We start from the raw sequence: 17,777 nt of genomic DNA on the forward strand, positions 1-17,777 counted from the left end.
TAGGAAAAGGTTCTTCACCAAGAGGGTAGTTGGGCACTGGAATAGGCTCCCCAGGGAAGTGGTCATGGCACCAAGCCTGTCAGAGTTCAAGGAGCATTTGGACAACGCCCTCAGACATATGGTCTGATTTTGTGCGGTCCCATGTGGAGCCCACAGTTGGACTCAATGATCCTTGTGGGTCCCTTCCAAGTCAGGATATCCCATGATTCTATGATTTTATCTTTATTAAAATTGAGATTGATTAGTGAGAGTAGTGAGAGTTGGTTTTTTTTTTCTCTCTCCTCCCCCCCCCCCCCTCCAGGAAAGACATGGAGAGACATCTAAAAATTTGTAACATGTAACATGTTCAGGCTGATGAGAACAGTGGTGATTTTATATACATTACTTGAGAAATCTCTTACCTGGGGGGTGTTTGTGTATACTTGCATATACAGAGATATACATATAGTCAGATCTCAGACTCTGAATGGGAATGACTTGTGATGATACTAGAATAAGAACCATGAAGGAAGTCAAAAAAAAAAAAAGACAAAGGACATTTAGGATGATTTATGATGATTTAATCAATTTTGGATTTCAGATCCATTTAACTGAAGGACTCATTTGTCAGTTACAACATCAGACAAACTTCCTAACCATTGTATGTATCTCATTGCAAAGTATTCTAAACGTCATTCTTCAGACACATAGCACTGAGTGAGCCTCTCTGCTCTGCCTGAATTCCTTGAGCACATATATTTCCTGAAAATTCATGCCACTAATTACATGATGTAAAGTGACCTGACCTTAAATTCTAGATATGTGCTCTCCTCATCATTAAGGTACAATGTCCACTCTAAATCCAAAGATGTCCTCCTACATGATAGTTTCTTGTTTCATATGTTCTAATACAAGTAAGAAAGATTCTGGAAAACATCAAACGTAGTCCAAGATAGAAATGTTCTTTACTTTTAGAGCAAACATTAATGGTTAAAAAGGACAGTTTATCAGAGTCAGGGCTCTCTCCAGCAACAATTTCAATGAAACACTCCTTGGATAAGATACCTCAGTTTCATTATAGGCAGTTGAGATTACCTGTATTTTAGTTATTAAATTCCCCTAAAATTTCCATTCTGTTAGAGCCAGCTCTGAATTTTCTAGCTTATATTGCATAGGACTTTTCCTGATTACTCTCTGTTTTGCCTAGGACTGCTTCACCCTGAATTGATTACAAATCCTTAATTTCCAGTGTTCTTAATGTCACCTGCTAGGTTCAGATGCATGGAGAAGGACGCTGTTTATTTCAAACACGAAAAAAAAAAAAAAAAAACAACTTGTTTCTCTAGGACATGAGACAGACTGAAGGTACATGATTTTCACCATGTAAATGTGGTTTCTAATGCCTGAGACACCTAGTATCACATCAAAAACTGAAAACTTTAGATGAAATTTCATTTATTTAAAAAATATCCAGGTTGCCAAACATAACATGTAGTAAAAGACTTCCATTTTAATGATTTTTTCTTTGGAAAAGGGTATAGATTTTATTCATCTCAAAGGAAGTTGTGGGGAGCTGGGGGTCAGCCTCTTCTTGCAGATAACTAGCAATAAGGCAAGAGGGAATGGCTTCAAGTTGTGCCAGGTGAGGTTCAGGTTGGAAATTAGGAGACATTTATTTTCAGAAATAGTGGTTAGGCATTAGAACAGGTTGTCCAGGGAGGTGGTGGAGTCACCATTACTGGAGGTGTTTAAAGAAAGGTTGGATGTGGTACTTAGGGACATGGTTATTGGGTAATATTGGTGGTAGGGGGACGGTTGGACCAGAAGATCTTGGCAGTCTTCTCCAACCTTCATAATTCTATGATTTTATGATTTATTTACTTATTTATTCACTTCCTTAAGTTAAAAAAAGATCACATTCTCCAGCTCATCATGTGAGAAACCTAGATTCATTACCTCACTGTATGAATTCACGGTGGTATGATGAAAACCACCCCTATACTAGGAAAAACAGTAAATCTGACCCATTGCCCAGTTCATCTTACCAATAAGGTATGGAAAAAATATCATGGATGCCTGATACAATTTCATTTTCATGAACACATTTGAAAGTTTGGTTTATTGTGATGGGTATCAGACATAAACTATTGTAACCTTACATAGAAAGGGGATTTTGTCTTCTTCCAAGTTTGTTTTCCTTCACTTCTAAATGCTGTTCTTCACAGTCTGTGTCCACATGGATCTGTAGATATGGGTCATGGTAGAGTGTCTTCATCTCCTGATCCCTCAGTGATCCTGTTTTGAGGCCTCTATGAAATGCACTGCCACATTCCAGAGTTTCACCTGGCTTGTCTATGCTAAACAAGCCAGAGCAAGGATAAGTGAGGAGGAAGAGTGGCATGTACTATGCCTGCATCGTGCTCTGATTGGGAGAAGGACACAGATAAAACATTAGCCTTACCCTGAGAATTCAGAATCTCTCCTGTGTACCTTAGTTTGGACAGTGTTAAGGTGTTTGTTTTTAACACCAGTGCCTCGTGTTAGAAGATAATGCAGAGAATACTGCTGTGGAGTCGTGACGTTTCTATGAGCTATTCATTATTTGCAAGTACAGGTTTGATCCAGATGAGCTATGGGCACACAGTCACCTTGCCACTGTATAAACCCTATTCACTCAAAATTTACCCAGTAGTATATTTGGAGCAAATTTCCACAGGGAGATTGAATATATGTCAGATCAATACCTTACATCACATAGATGCTCTTTTATTGATTTAAAAGATATTGAGACTAGGAATTATGAAACTGTGCCCTGAGTTCCATGCCCTTTACAGGCATCACAGCCATGTTATTGGTTACTTTGATAGCTCAGGTAACAACTATTGACTCCGTATGAACCAGGTGGGTGTAAATACAGGAGTTAGGGTTTGGACTTGATAATCCTCATGGGCTCCTTCCAACTCATGACATTCTATGATTCTATGATTTAAACAGAGGTCTAAAGAGGAGACATTGGGATGTGAAAGTTCCTTGTAGATGTACTTTCACTTTTAAATGAAAATAGTACTTGACATGACAGGCAGCAAGGATATATATTAAATAATAATAACATAAATATTAATAAGAAATCTACATTCAAATTTCAGACTTGCATTAAAGCACACATAACATGGGAATCAAGCATATTTAATCAAGCACAAGGCTACTTTTTTATTAACACTACTTTCTGAAAGTGATATGAAAACTCCTACTGACTGAAGAGAATGCTTTGCATCTGTACCCATAGGTAGGTTTGAAGTACCATCCCTTGGGACTCCTTTCCTTTCCACCAAAACTCCATATGGCTCTTGTCCTATGGTGGAATTCCAATCACAGAGGGCAGCTCACGGAAATGACTAATGATTCTGCCAAATTTATCTTGTATATTCTTCATGTCCAGTCTTATATTCTGTGATTTCATTCCAGGCTCCTAAACTCCTACCCAATCAACAGTCCTAGGATAGCCAGTGTAAGTCTGTTAACATTGTAAGCAGACCAGACCAGAGCAATCTGAGAATCATAAACTGGTATTGTTACCCCACTACTGTTTTGCTGCTTTGTCAAACATATTATGTATCAGACTTGCTCTTATGGTGCACCATCTGCTCCAGACCTTCCTGCTCCCCCTTCATGCACTGTGTTGTGCAACTTGAACTTTATAGACTTCTAGGGCAAGAATCAGCCATCAATGGGATCCTGTATGAATGACATAACAAATGTGGGGGTCTTACCTAGTAGCAGACCACAGAAGCAGTTAAAAGTATTTGTACAATAGTTTCTAAAATCAGATTTAGTGCAAACAAATTGGACAGATGAGTCAAATCACTGGGCTGAGCTTTGTTCTCAGTATACGGCCCAAGTAACCAGGACTGTGCTCACCCCTCAGGCCCGAACTGCAGAGGTGATGTTCCAGTCATGTGGGTATGATGGGGAGGAAACACTGGGAACCCAGCTATCTAGAAAAGTGAGTAATAAATAAGTACACACATACCTCATACAAAGGTTGTCCATATTATAAAGTTTCCCAGTGCACTGTCACTGTTTCACAGTACATGGAAATAAATCTTTAACAAATAGAAAATTTAGCTTCACTGATGTGGGTGGGACAACCATTCCCTGCTGAGCTGTATGTTTCTCTACTGTTTTCTGCTTTCTATTATGTCTAAAGAACATTATGGAGACTGTTTTCTCTAGTCAAACTTTTTAAGGAATAAATAAATATTGTTCTCTTATGTCATAAGCATTAGAGTTCTTCTGTTTGACAATATAGAACGTTTAATGTAGAACCCTTCATGCTTTCCTGTGTAGCATATTTCTTTTTAGTAAAATTAGGGGGTGGGGAGACAAATTGCAATAATAAGGGCCTGAAAGGTGTATAAAACATACGGCAAATAAAGTAATTTTCCAGTGAGTCTGTGATATTGCCATTTCCCTTAGCAGCATTGAGTCTCCTTCATAATAGAAGTTGCTGAGGGCTTAGAGTACTAGAAAATATAAAATACCTATGGGACATATTCCAGTACTGTACATTAAATTTGAGGATTTTACATGTGATAAAGTATGTCAGTGTTGCTTACAGGGAATTCCAGTGATACCTCAGCTTTCTTGGACTTATTATAAATCCTTTGTTGGAATTATTGCGGCTGGTTCAATAATTCAGATTAGCCCTCATGTTTATTAATGCACTACATCTGTGCAAACAACATGTCAAGCAGAGAGTTTATTGTAATTGCCTGAGCAAACAGAACCTGAAAGAAGCAATTTCCAGTTACAATGTGCTATGACAAGTAATGAGGTAATTGGCATTCTGTCCTGATTACTTCCACCTTCCTTTTCATCAGGTCTATATTGTGTGTGATAGATAGTTTTATAAGAAATGAAGGTGTTTGATAATATGGTCTTCTGCTGCTTAAGGTTAGTGATTAAAGACAATCATAATTTTCTCTCAGAGATCTTATTAGTTATAACATTATTTATTCATATGTGTAAGATGTGGACCCAGAATCTCTCTTTCAGTGCTATACATGCACTTAAAATGTAAACGCAACCACAATCCCATTGAATGCAAAATATCTTTGAGGTTTCTAAGCTCATATTACATGTTAACATTTTGTGATGAAATATGTGCTTAAGCAGACAGATTAAGATGAACTATTTTACGTCTATGGTTATATAAGCATTTTTTGTATAATATATGTTAATGTAATAACTCAATTTCAGTGTACCAATATTAACAAAATAGTTAAAGGTATAATCTATGGTTTTAAACTGAACTTCTCTTTTTTTTTTTTTTTTTGGGGGGGGGGGGTGTAACTTTCCAGAAAAATAATTTTCTTGCACTAGTATTTGTTTAATATTTAGTTTTAAAATATTTGTTTTTGACCAAAAGTAGTTATAGGATTTTTTGAGAGGTTTTGTATTGTTCTACTGTGGGCAGTGGACATTTTTCTAGTTATTCTTCAATCTTACTGGAACTATTTTGAACTTTATATGGAGGAAAAAGTTGAGAAAAGAGACAAATGCATGTATAATGCTCCAAAAATTAATTGTGGAATTTTTTATTTCTGCAAAAGTAGTTTGGACATAAGATTAAGATATTACTAAAGATTTGGGCCATATTCATTTCCCTTTTCTAACCAAACACAGTGAAGTATGAAGTGCTGTCAATCCTTATGACATAAAATAAAACACCAAAACATAGTCATGGTAAAACCAAAACAAACAAACAAAAAAAGCATAACAAAACAGAAGACACATTGTTGATTCTAATTCAAAACAAGCAAATAAAATTTCCTTTTATTAGGAACTTTGTACAACAAATTAAGAGGTGCAATTTAGGAATGTACAAAAAACAAGCAGATATACTGAAAGGTAGATCTTTCCTGTTTATTCAAGTTTGTGGTGTATGAATGCTTCTATCAGTGAAAAGAGTTGTTGAAGGGGTTTTTCTTCTCAGCTCAGCCAAAGACAATATTTACCGAATAAAACCACTCCCACATATAGCACTAGAAATGAAATAACATTATATATATATATATATATATATATATATATATATATTAGGTAGGCAAATGCAGGTATGAAGAAAAAAAAAAGACAAAATGATTGAAATCCAGAATTGAAAAAGAAAATATTTCATGAAACCTAAGGTAGTAACAGAAGGTATGATTTGTTGACTTGTACATCAACATGTCAATGCTCTATACAACACTATGTTAAGCAGTCCTGCTGTCTGTTCTTCTGCATGGTTATAAGTGAGAATAGTTGTCTTTTCCATGAACACACCTTCTATTAGATATTTCATCTAAGCTCATACATTGCCAAAAATACTTTAAAATTTAGAAAACTTAAACTGTATTAGACAATTTCCACTGTGCACTTTAATAATTTGTTAATGTGTGGAACATGACTGCTGGAACGTGCTTCTGCAATTTATCTGTATGTGGGATGCTGTCAAAGGCACTTTGAGGAAGTGGACTAGGCAAGTCATTCTGTAAAAGTATCTGTTTTCGCAGATAACTGGCCAGGATTCTCCTCCCAGGACCTCCTGCCTACTGGGCTTAGCAGATGTAGCGAGCGGGGGTAATATTTTATCTCAGTATTAACAGTAAAATAATATAATATTTTCCTCTAGAGTATTAACTTATTTCAAACTATTTCACACCTCCAGGCATTATTTTAAGATTTGCTATTGTTTTGTACCATTTCTTTGTAAAACAAACTTAGCTTATTATCTTCTATATTTGCTCCCTTTGATAAGTGGAGAACATTTATCCAATATCTTTAGTTGATTAATTATTTTGGTTAACATTTTTTTAATACTGTAGTCTTAAACTTCCCATGTTCTGGTAGATATTTCCAGTTGCCGTCTGTATGCAACTCAAGACTGTGACTTCATTTCTTCTGTTTGAGTGTACTAGGACCTGTTTCACCTGCTCTTATGCTGGTTGCATACTTGATGTGAAGATAGTGGTAAAAAATGAAAATGAAATATGATATCCTTAAATATATCAGAAGATAAAATACAGAAAGTAAAGACAAATTAACAATCCCAGCTGTTTTCTTCACACATGTTTAATTATAAAGATGCAGTGATAAGCATAGTAGTTCAATAGCCCAAGAATGCAATGTTTACAAGGGTAAGAGATTTATATCATCAGCTGCTGGAAAAGCCAAGCTATGCTGGTGTAAGCAAGACTAAGCCAAAAGTTTAGTAGTATGTGAAGTTATAATACCTCAGTAATATCTGTCTCAGTCTCTGACTAATGTTGTTTTTCTTGCAAAGCACAATAGAAGCACAAGTTCTGGTCATCCAGGCTGTCCATGGGAAATTTTCACTGTGGTGTATCAATGAAAATTTAGGGAAGAACAGTGGAATTGTCAAATCGTAATTGTTCCATTAATGAAAAAGTGCAAGACTCTTCCATTAACATAGCAGTTCTTGAGCCACTGCACAACTTTATGTACTTCCAATGGGATTTGATCCTTTATGTTATCAAAAGCAGTAGGCATTTCCTCAATTGGTATGAAGGCAAAGGCTTGTAGGTAATGGAGCTTCAAATTGAATTTTGGATTAAATCCATGCTGAGTTGCCAATCCAGCACTTTGTGTTCTTTGCCAATAGCTTTGGCTCAAGTCGAAGAAGCAGGCTTTGTTCTAAACTGGTGCAAATTCCTTGGTTGCTATGATTGTAGCTTGTTCAAAGTGAGTGATCACATATGTGAGTCTTAAGTAGAGCTGTGCAAAACCTGGCAGCCTGAGTGCACAAGGGGTTTGGTGAACCTTCATTTGGCTTCTGTGCTTATGGGTTTGAATTAGTGTTAGGAAAATTAAAGAATGAGGTAGGAGATGCACTAAATAGAAGCATCTCAAGAAATAAAATGAGTCACAGAGAGACATGTCTAAAGTAGGTGTAGAAAAAAGTGAGGTACTGTAAAAGCCATGTTTGTTGTAATTTAAATACAGCTTTATTTATTTATATACTTTTTTGTCATTCATATATAGATATATGCAAGAATACAACTTTGTTGTTGTTGTCTTGTGTTGTTTTATTTTTATGGAAGCGAATCCTTCACCCACTGAAAATAAGAGGAAAAAAAAAAAAAAAAACTTTTCCTCACTGAACATTGACAATGATTTACTTAGTTCTGCACTGTTCATATTACACTTTATAATTTGTATGTCTTCTTTACCAGAACACTCTTACTTATTAACTGTTTTCAATTCTTTTTAATTTAAGAATTACACATTAATAAATTATGTGTAAGTAGTAAGCTATGGTATATGATTCTGCTAAATAGCAGCATTAACATCAAACTGGCTTGGAAGAGAATAGCCCATTTCAATTCTTCTTTTATGTCTTCTTTCTCCATCAATATTTAATTAGAGTGATGAAATGATAGTAGGTGGAAATTCCTTCTTTTACATGGTATGAATTTAGGGTGAGCACTTTGATAGACTGACAAAAAATGCTTCAAAACACAGCTTTTTTAATGTGGCTATATTTTGACTCTTCCACTCTAAATGTTGGCATTAATTTCATAATAATGATGATGAGATACCTTGATATAAGTCAGGCTTTTCATGAATCACTATGTTCTCCTTGGAAGGAAAATACACTACTACTACTGTGTCTGCTACAACTACTAGCATTGTTCCTATTTTTTAAACTGCAAAATGTAATTAATTGACTAACTATCACTTTCCACCCAGTCTCTCCATTCAAAATCCCCCTTGCAGCACTTGCAACTGTTCTTAGTGGAGAAGCCTTGGCCAAGATAGAGAGAAGAGCCTGAATATTCTTGTGCACCCTCTTAAGACTGTTATTCCATGTGACAGTTGCAAATGTGCAGGATGCTCTCAAGTTCTCCAGAGGACCAATGTTTCTCACAAAACAATAAAGGAATCTTTGCTTTTAATTTGAGAAGGATACCAACTAGTTTGAGGATGTTACTTTAACGGGCTACATATGGAAATGCCATTGAAATGATGATATAAAGCGCATCTATATTTTCAAGACAAAACCTCAAGTTTCCAAAACCAATTGTGAGCAGTGTAGGACAAATGATAAAACAGACTTGGAAAATTTAGGCTATCTATTAGCATCTGACATTGACTCAGCAGGGGAATCCTTCCTCTGAGTTTTTCTGTAATCAGTGCTCCTGTATTTATGCATCTCATTTTTCCAAGAGGAAACAGAGCAAAGCTCATGACTCTTGCCAGTTCTTTGCACAATAGCAGTCCTCAGTTTTTAGCCAAATTTGAAGCAATTCCCAATAAGAAATTATTTCAGCAAAGATGTGAAGCACAGTGGTTGTGGTACAAATTGCAATTTATTTCTAAGGAGTCTTTGTGTGAAAGGCGCACACAGACCTATCAGGGATGGGAAGATTCATGTCCACCAGCACTACTGGTTACTGTTTATTTGTCTGCAAACATGCAAGCAATCTAAAAGGATAATAATTTCTTCTACTTCTATCTTAAATGTTATAACACATTCCAGAAATTATAGTTATAAATGTAACTACAGAGGTTCTGATAGTCATTTTGGTTGTCTTTGGTTTATAGACTACTGGTAAGGATGTTTTTTTGTTGTTTAGCCCCTGCAGGTGCTAAATACCAGACAGCCGCATGCTCATTCTCTCCAGGTGTGACTGGGGGAGAGAATTCATGGGCTGCAATAAAGACAATTCACTAGGGAAAGAAAAAGATATGCATGCAGGTAAAGCAAAACAAGGAATTCATTCACTGCTTCCCATCAGCAGGCAGATGTTCAGCCACTTCCAGGAAATCAAGGCTCATCACACGTATCGGTTTCTTGGGAAGACAAATGCCATCACTCCAAATGTGTCCCATGCCCTGTCCTGTCCCCCACTACCACCCTTTCCTCCTTCTTTCCCCCAGCTTTTACTGCTGAGCATGATGCCACGTGTTACAGGATATCCCTTTGGTCAGCCTGGGCCAGCTGTCCTGGCTGCGTCCCCTCCCAGCTCCTGTTGCACCCCAAGCCTCCTGGCTGGCAGGGTGGCACAAGAAGCTGAAAAGTCCATGGCTCTAAGTAAACACCACTCTGCAACACCTAAAACAATCTTGTGTTATTGGCATTATTTTAATCAAACATCCAAACCACTGAATTTTTTGAGCCTCTATGAAGAAAAATAATTCTGTTCCATCCAAAACTATGACAATTTTATAGGCAAATTTACAACACAAAAATTAATACTCAGGTACCCTCAACTTTGCACCCGAGAGAGGAGACTTGCATGCTAGCAAGTATATGGCTATTATTAAGTCCAACTGGACTGAGAGCACTTTCTGTGCGTGAAAGAAAAGAGCTCCTAAACTGAGTTGAAAAAATACAATGAATGAACAAAGTAGAGAGGAATGTAACAGAACTGATGTGAAGCAGTGTTTCTTAGTAATAGGAAAGTCTTAAAAAATATAATAGAAATGATACCTGGTATTGTTTATTATAGGATTATCTTATTGCATTAACCAAAAACAAACAAAAAACTAAAACTAAAACAAACAAAAACACATTTTAAAATCTCTATTATAAGATGAAATAGGACCATTCAGAAAACAATATAGTTTATTGAAATTCTGTAGATTTTTAAAGTAATTTCCAAATAAATATTATACAACCTGCTTGCATTTCATCTCTATTAGAACTTCATTGTGAAGGAACATACTGTGTGGTGGTTTTACTCATCTGGGCAGCTGAGCTCCACCACAACTGCTCTTTCACTCCCCCACAACCACTCTCTCACTCCCCCTCCTCAAAGGGAAAGGGGGAGAATCTACAATGAAAAGGGATCAAGGGTTGAGATGAGGACAAGGAGATCGTCCAGCAACTATTGTCATGGGCAAAACTGACTCAGCATGGGGAGATTAGAGAAATTTATTACCTACTACTAACAAGCTAGAGCAGAGAGGAAACAAACAAAACAAAAACCACCTTCCCCACATCCACCTTCTTCTATCTCCTTCCCCCACGCAGTGCAGGGGAACAGGGAATGGGGGCTGCGTTCAGTCCCTAACACCTCATCTCCACCACTCCAGGGTCACTCTCTGCCCCTGCTCCACATGGGGTCCCTCCTATGAGAAGCCATCCTTCCCGAACTGATCCTGCGGGAGCTGCCCACAGGCAGCAGCTCTTCAAGCACTGCTCCCACATGGCTCCGTACCACGGGGTCCATCCATTCCCCAGGAGCAAACTGCTCCAGCACGGGTCCCCCACGGGTGGGCGGCAGCTCCCCCCAGACCCCCTGCTCCTGCGTGGGCTCCTCTCCACGGGCTGCAGCTCCGGCCCGGGGCCTGCTCCTGCGGGGGCTCTCCACGGGCCGCAGCCTCCTCCAGGCCACATCCACCTGCTCCACCGGGGGCTCCTCCACGGGCTGCAGCGTGGAGATCTGCTCCGTGTGGGACCCATGGGCTGCAGGGGGACAGCCTGCTCCACCAGGGGCCTCTCCACAGGCCACAGGGGAACTGCTGCTGTGTGCCTGGAGCACCTCCTGCCCTCCTGCTGCACTCACCTTGGGGTCTCCCTGTTCTGACCTGGTTCTCACTGTTCTCCCAGCTGCTGTTGCGCAGCAGGTGTTTTTTTTTTTTTTTTTTTTTTTTGGTTTGTTTTTTTTCTTAAATCTGCTTTGAAGTGGTGCAAACAACATCACTCACTGGCTTGGCTCTGGCCAGCCCTTTGGAGCCGGCTGAAACTGGCCCTTATCTAACATGGGGCAGCTGCTGGACTCTGCTCACAGAGGCCACCCCTGCAGCCCCCCACTACCAAAACCTTTCCACATAAACCCAAATCACATGGGTTGCTTAACTAAAGAAGAACAATATTTTTATGTACAATTGCCCACAAAATAAATAGTGATGTAAGATTATTTATTTATTTATTTATTTATCAAAAAGCAAACATAAAATTAGATGAGAAGCGAGTATAAATAGCTTTTATATTATTACAGGTAATTTGAAGACAGAATTTCTGTAAGATATTTGTAGAATAAAGCAATCTCACATCCTCTATTAATAGTAGTGTCGATGTTTGAAGGCCTTAGTTCTTAAATATACATTTAGCACAACTTTCCCGTCAGATAGTGTGCGCTGAACTCTGCCACAGATAAGGCTGCTGAACTGGAGATTATGTAAGTGATTCCTGTTAGGAAATACAGGAAATAAGTTATAGTGTTGTATATCAAATGAGTGATACATATATATATATATATATATATATATATACACATATACATATACACACATACATATATGTATACACACATGTATTTGTATATATTTGTATGAGTGGTATATCAGATAAGTGATAAGTGCTGTATATCAAATGCATCATCAGATTTTCTTGTTCTGTTCTCTAGCCATGGGAAACTAGTTCCCTTATCTGTCTTTTGATTCCACTATAATCAAATGAGAAATTCACAATAAGCCATGGAAAGAAAGAATTTTCTTGCAAATTCCTGTAAACAGGTTTACTTTTACTCTTATTTTTAAGTGAACATATTTCATTAGTATTAAATACTAGTGATAAGACAAGGGATAATATTTTTCAACAAAAAAGGGTAGGTTCACGTTAGATATAAGGAAGAAATTCTTCACTGATGGTAGTAAGGATGCCCAAAGAAGCTGTGGATTACTGGAATTGTTCACAGCCAGTCTGGATGTGGCTTTGAGTAACCTGGTCTAGTGGGAGGTATCCCTACCCTATGATTCTATGATTCTATGATTCTATGGTTCTATGGTTCTATGATTCTATGAAATACTGCTTTACTCAGAGTTTCTTAATTTCACATTTCTTAATTGTCATAGAACCCTGCTGAAGATAAATAACAACAAAAATTGTTGTTAGCTACTAGTATTTTAACGTGATTATTAATAACAATGAAAACAGTTGTGTGAGGTCTTTTTTAGTATAGCAGATGTATAATCTTCTGTAGACATTAAATAATGGGAGTTGGTGGAGTCTCTAAGCAAAATGATATATGATGACTTTACAGAGAAAGATATTTAGGCCTTGAAGTTCTGAACACATTTTATGTTTTTACATTTTATGTATTTCACAAGAAAGAGTATTAAATCTTAGTGCTACTATCGTTAGCACTCAGTGACTATATATATTTTTAAAACTACGATTTGTTCAACCTGATGCGTTGCCTGTTAACAGAGTTTGTTTTCCAGACAATTCTTATTCCAACAAGTCATAATTGCCTGCTACCCAGAAATCTTTACAAAGGCTCTGTGATAAACTTTTTCCTTATAATTAACTACTATTGGGGAAGGTCTCTGGCTTGGATGTTTAGAAAATTATTTTTTGTCTTCTTTTTGCATTTTAGTACTGCTATAAGGGCCCAAGAAACAGTCAATCATCTTTCCATATATTAACACATTGAAGAAGACAGAAGTTCCAGGGAAAATATTTTCCTCCATCATCAAGGTGTACCTTATGTATATGGATACCAGTTGTTGTCTGTCTTTCTATAAGCCAGTAGGACTGATAAATAAATCTAAAGTGTCTTTAACAATCTTTCAACTGAATATCAAACATTTTCAGGAAATAAGAGTGAAAATTATAGTGAAAAATTACTTTGATCTAGTTTTGACAGGCTATATTTTTGGAAAACAAAACATGTTTTGAATAGTTAGAAAAACATTTTGAAAATGCTTAACATCTCTCTTTCTCCCTCTCTCTCCCCTTCTCTCTTCCTCTCTCTCCCTCCCCTAAGAGCTATATGTTAATTTTGTGGATTTCATTGATATTATCTATCTATATATCCCATAATCTGTTCATTACAATGCATAAGTAAACAATTCAGTTTCAAGGTACCCATACATTTAATCTTGACTACTCTCCATATTACTTCCTGACTTTCTATGCAATGACTGTTTGTGTGTTTGTTTTATTTAGTTAGATTTTTTCTTTTGCCAAAACCTTTCTCCTTTCCTTTCCAGCTTCAATCCATATTAAACTTTCAGGATAGTCATATGCAAAGACTGGAATAAATGTGGTTTTGCAATCATATTCACAATGTTTTATCTTTCCACAAACATTATTGAGAGAAAAATTTGATCACATAAAAGCTCAAGAAAAAATAATTATGACTATCACAAAGTGAATCAACAAATCAGAAATATCAGCAAATTTATAATTTTCACATAATTAAATGGTAGCCTTTTCCTTTTGCAACTACTAATTTTCTCTAGCTACTCAACATTCAGACAGACAGACGTTACATTTGCAATACACATTGTTTGTTTTGCTGTGATTGCTTTAGTCGCATCAGTCTCTTCTCATGGTGTGTGACGCACTTTTGGATGAATCTACTGTGGGATTTAAGAATCTATGTGACAATTTTAGCATGCAAATTCAACATTTAAGTGTTACTAATATCTCTGAAACATCCAATGAATTGGTATGTACCTATAGACAATTAAACTTCAAATTTTCTACCTTTTAGATATGAGGAGGGCACACTCGCAGAATGTGCATCCAGGTCCTTGCACAAAAATTCTGGTTTGGGGAATCTCACATAAGTAGGGGAAAGGAGTGCAATGGCCAAGTTCAGTGATACTGAGCAAAAAAGAGAACCAAGCTCAAACTTCTTCAGTGAGCAAGTACTGACTTCAGAAACTAATCATGAAAGTTGTTTAGGTTGAATATGCAGATACATTCCTAAGATGTCCTATTAGGTAGAGTGAAAATTTTGGGAGCAGGGGGAAGCCACAACTCTGAGCTTCAGGACGTGGGGATAACTCTAGGTATTTTCCCACCTGTGTCCCTCCTCAAATAGAGCCACCTAAAGCCATGATCTGTCCAGGTGGCTTTTGAAGATCTTCAAGGAGGGAGACTCCACATTCTCTCTGGGCAACTTGTGCCAACGTTCCATCACCCACACAGTAAAGATATGCTTCCTCATGTTCAGAGGGATCCAGAAGGCACAAGCAAAACCTGATGGGAAGAGGCCTGTGGCTGGTGTCTTATGATGGACAGTTACAGGCTCTTCAGAAGGGATAGGCAGGGCAGGTGAGGCAGAAGAGTGGTGCTTTATGTAATGGAGGCACTGGACCGTATGGAGCTTGCAGTTGGCGACAATGTGGTTAAGAGCCTCTGGTAAGGATTAAGTGACAAGCAAATAAAGGGGAAATCATTGTGGGAGTCTACTACAGACCACCTGCCCAGGATGACGACACTGATGAATTATTCTTTAAGGAACTGAGAGAAACTTCTAGATCATCTTCCCTTGTCCTTAGGGGGGACTTCAGCCTTCCAGATGTCAACTGGGAATATCAGATAGCTGAGACAAACAGGTCCAGCAATTCCTGAACCACCTGATGATAAATTCTTGGTACAGGTACTAAGAGAGATGACTAGGGAAGGTGCCCTACTAGACATGTTGCTTGTAAACAGGGAGGGTCTTGTGGGTAAAGTGGTGATAGGTGGCCTCCTTGGCTATACTGACCATGAAGTAGTCGAGTTTTAAGGACCACCTCCTAAGAGTGCAGGAACAGACAATTCCAAAATGTCAGAAGTCAAGCAGGAGGGGCAGAAAGACAGCCTGGCTGAGCAGGGGTTTTCTTCCAGAGCTTAGGTGAAAAAAGAAAGTGTATGGTCACTGGAAGCAAGGTTGGGTGACATGGGAAGACTTGTAGGGAGAGAATTCGTGTGGCTAAGGCTCAAGTAGAGTTGTAGCTGGCCAGCAGTGTGGGGGACAATAAAAAGGGCTTTTTTAAAGTATGTTAACAGGAAAAGGAGGACCTGAGCAAACATTGGTTCAAAACTTGATGAGGATGGTCACCTAACAAACGGGGACATAGACAAAGCAGAGAAGTTTAATGATTTTTTCACCTCTGTCTTCAACACAAGTGATGACCTCTGCTTGGAGGCCTAGATGGCCTAGACTTGGAGGGCTATGACTGTGGAAACAATAAACTCTCAGTCAACCCTGAACTTGTGTAGGATTTGCTGCTCCAACTGTACGCATATAAGTCCATAGGGCCTGATGGGATTCATCCCAGGCTACTCAGAGAGTTGGCTGATGTTGTCATGGGACCTCTCTCAATTAGTTTTCAATCATCTTGGGAATTTGGAAAGGTCCCAGTTGACTGGAAACTGGCAAATGTGGTCCCAATTTTCAAGAAGGGCAAGAAAGAAGATTCTGGCAATTACAGGCCTGTCAGTCTCACTTCAGTGCCTGGTAAAATTATGGAGGAGATTATTCTGAGAGTTATTGAAAAACACCTGAAGGACAATGCAGATACTAGTAACAGCCAACATGGCTTCATAAGGAGAATGTCATATTTAACAAAATTAATGTCCTTTTACAACAAGATCATCCATCTTGTTGACCAAAGGAAGCCAGTTGATGTAATCTTTCTGGATCTCAATAAGGCTTTCAATACCATCCCTCACAGTATCCTTCTGGACAGAATTACCAGAATACAGTTAGATAAAAGCAAAATAAGATGGGGAACGCAGGGTAGGCTCTGATCTCTTCTCTCTGGTGACCAGAGATAGGACCTGAAAAAAATACTTGAAGCTGCGACAAGGGCAGTTCAGCCTGCCTCTAAGGAAAAGGTTCTTCACTGAGAGGGTGGTCAGGCACTGGAACAGACTTCCAAGGGAAGTGGTCAGGGCAACGAGCCTGACGGAGTTCAAGAAGTGCTTGGACAATGCTCTCAGACACATGGCCTGATTTTTTGGGTTGTCTTGTGGTGCCAGGAGTTGGGCTTGTGGGTCCCTTCAAACTCAGGATATTCTGAGTTGAGATATTGTCAGAGGATCTATGATCCTCTTGTGTTCCAGTGTCTGCCCTTAGCTTCATGTCCTGTCACTGGGCACCACTGAAAAGAACCTGGCTCTGTCCTCTTTGCACCCTCCTTTCATGTACTTATACACGTTGATATGGTCTGACCACCACCCTTCCTCCTATCCCCAATCAAGCCTCATAGGAGAGATGCTCTACTCCCTTAGTCATCTCCATAGCACATTGCTGGACTGGCTCCAATATATCCATGTCTCTCTTGTATTGCAAAGCCTAGACCTGGACCCTGCTGAGTGTTACCAGGGCTGAGCAGAGAGGAAAGATCACCTCCCCCAACCTCCTGGAAACACTCTTCCTAAGTCAGCCCAGGAGCCTACCCTCTTTGCCCCAATGGCACATGGTTGGTCAGTTTGGTGTCCATGAGGACCCTCAGTTGTTTATTATTTGTTGTTGTTGTTGTTGCTGTTTTTTGTTTTTCCTGCAGAGCTGCTCTCCAGCCAGTCAGCTCCCACTATGTACCAGTGTGTGGGACTGTTCTTCCCCAGATGCGGGACTTTGCACTTTCCCATATTAAACTTTATGAGAGTCCTGTCAACCCATTTCTCCAGCTTGTCCAAGTACCTCTAGATGGCAGCATAGCCTCCCAGTGTATCAACCACTCCCAGTTTTGTGTCATCTGCAAACTTGCTGAAAGTACACTTTGCTCCATCATCCAGAACGTTAATGAAAAGGCTAAATAGAACTGGACCTGGTATTGACCCCTGAGCTACAGTGCTAGTTACTTGCCTCCAACTATACTTTGTGTTGCTGGTCACCATCCTCTGGGCCCCTCCCTTCAGTCATTTTCAGTCTATATCAAGATACAACTCAACAGTTGAGTACTTCAAAACTGGTGTTGTAATTCCTTTTATTATTATTTTTATTATTTAATTTATTTTTTCTACTAGGAAAAAATATTAAAGTGATTCTTAGATTAGCTTTATC

The sequence above is a fragment of the Anser brachyrhynchus genome (genome assembly GCF_964034855.1).
Source record: "Anser brachyrhynchus genome assembly, chromosome: 1".
NCBI classification, from domain to species: domain Eukaryota; kingdom Metazoa; phylum Chordata; class Aves; order Anseriformes; family Anatidae; genus Anser; species Anser brachyrhynchus.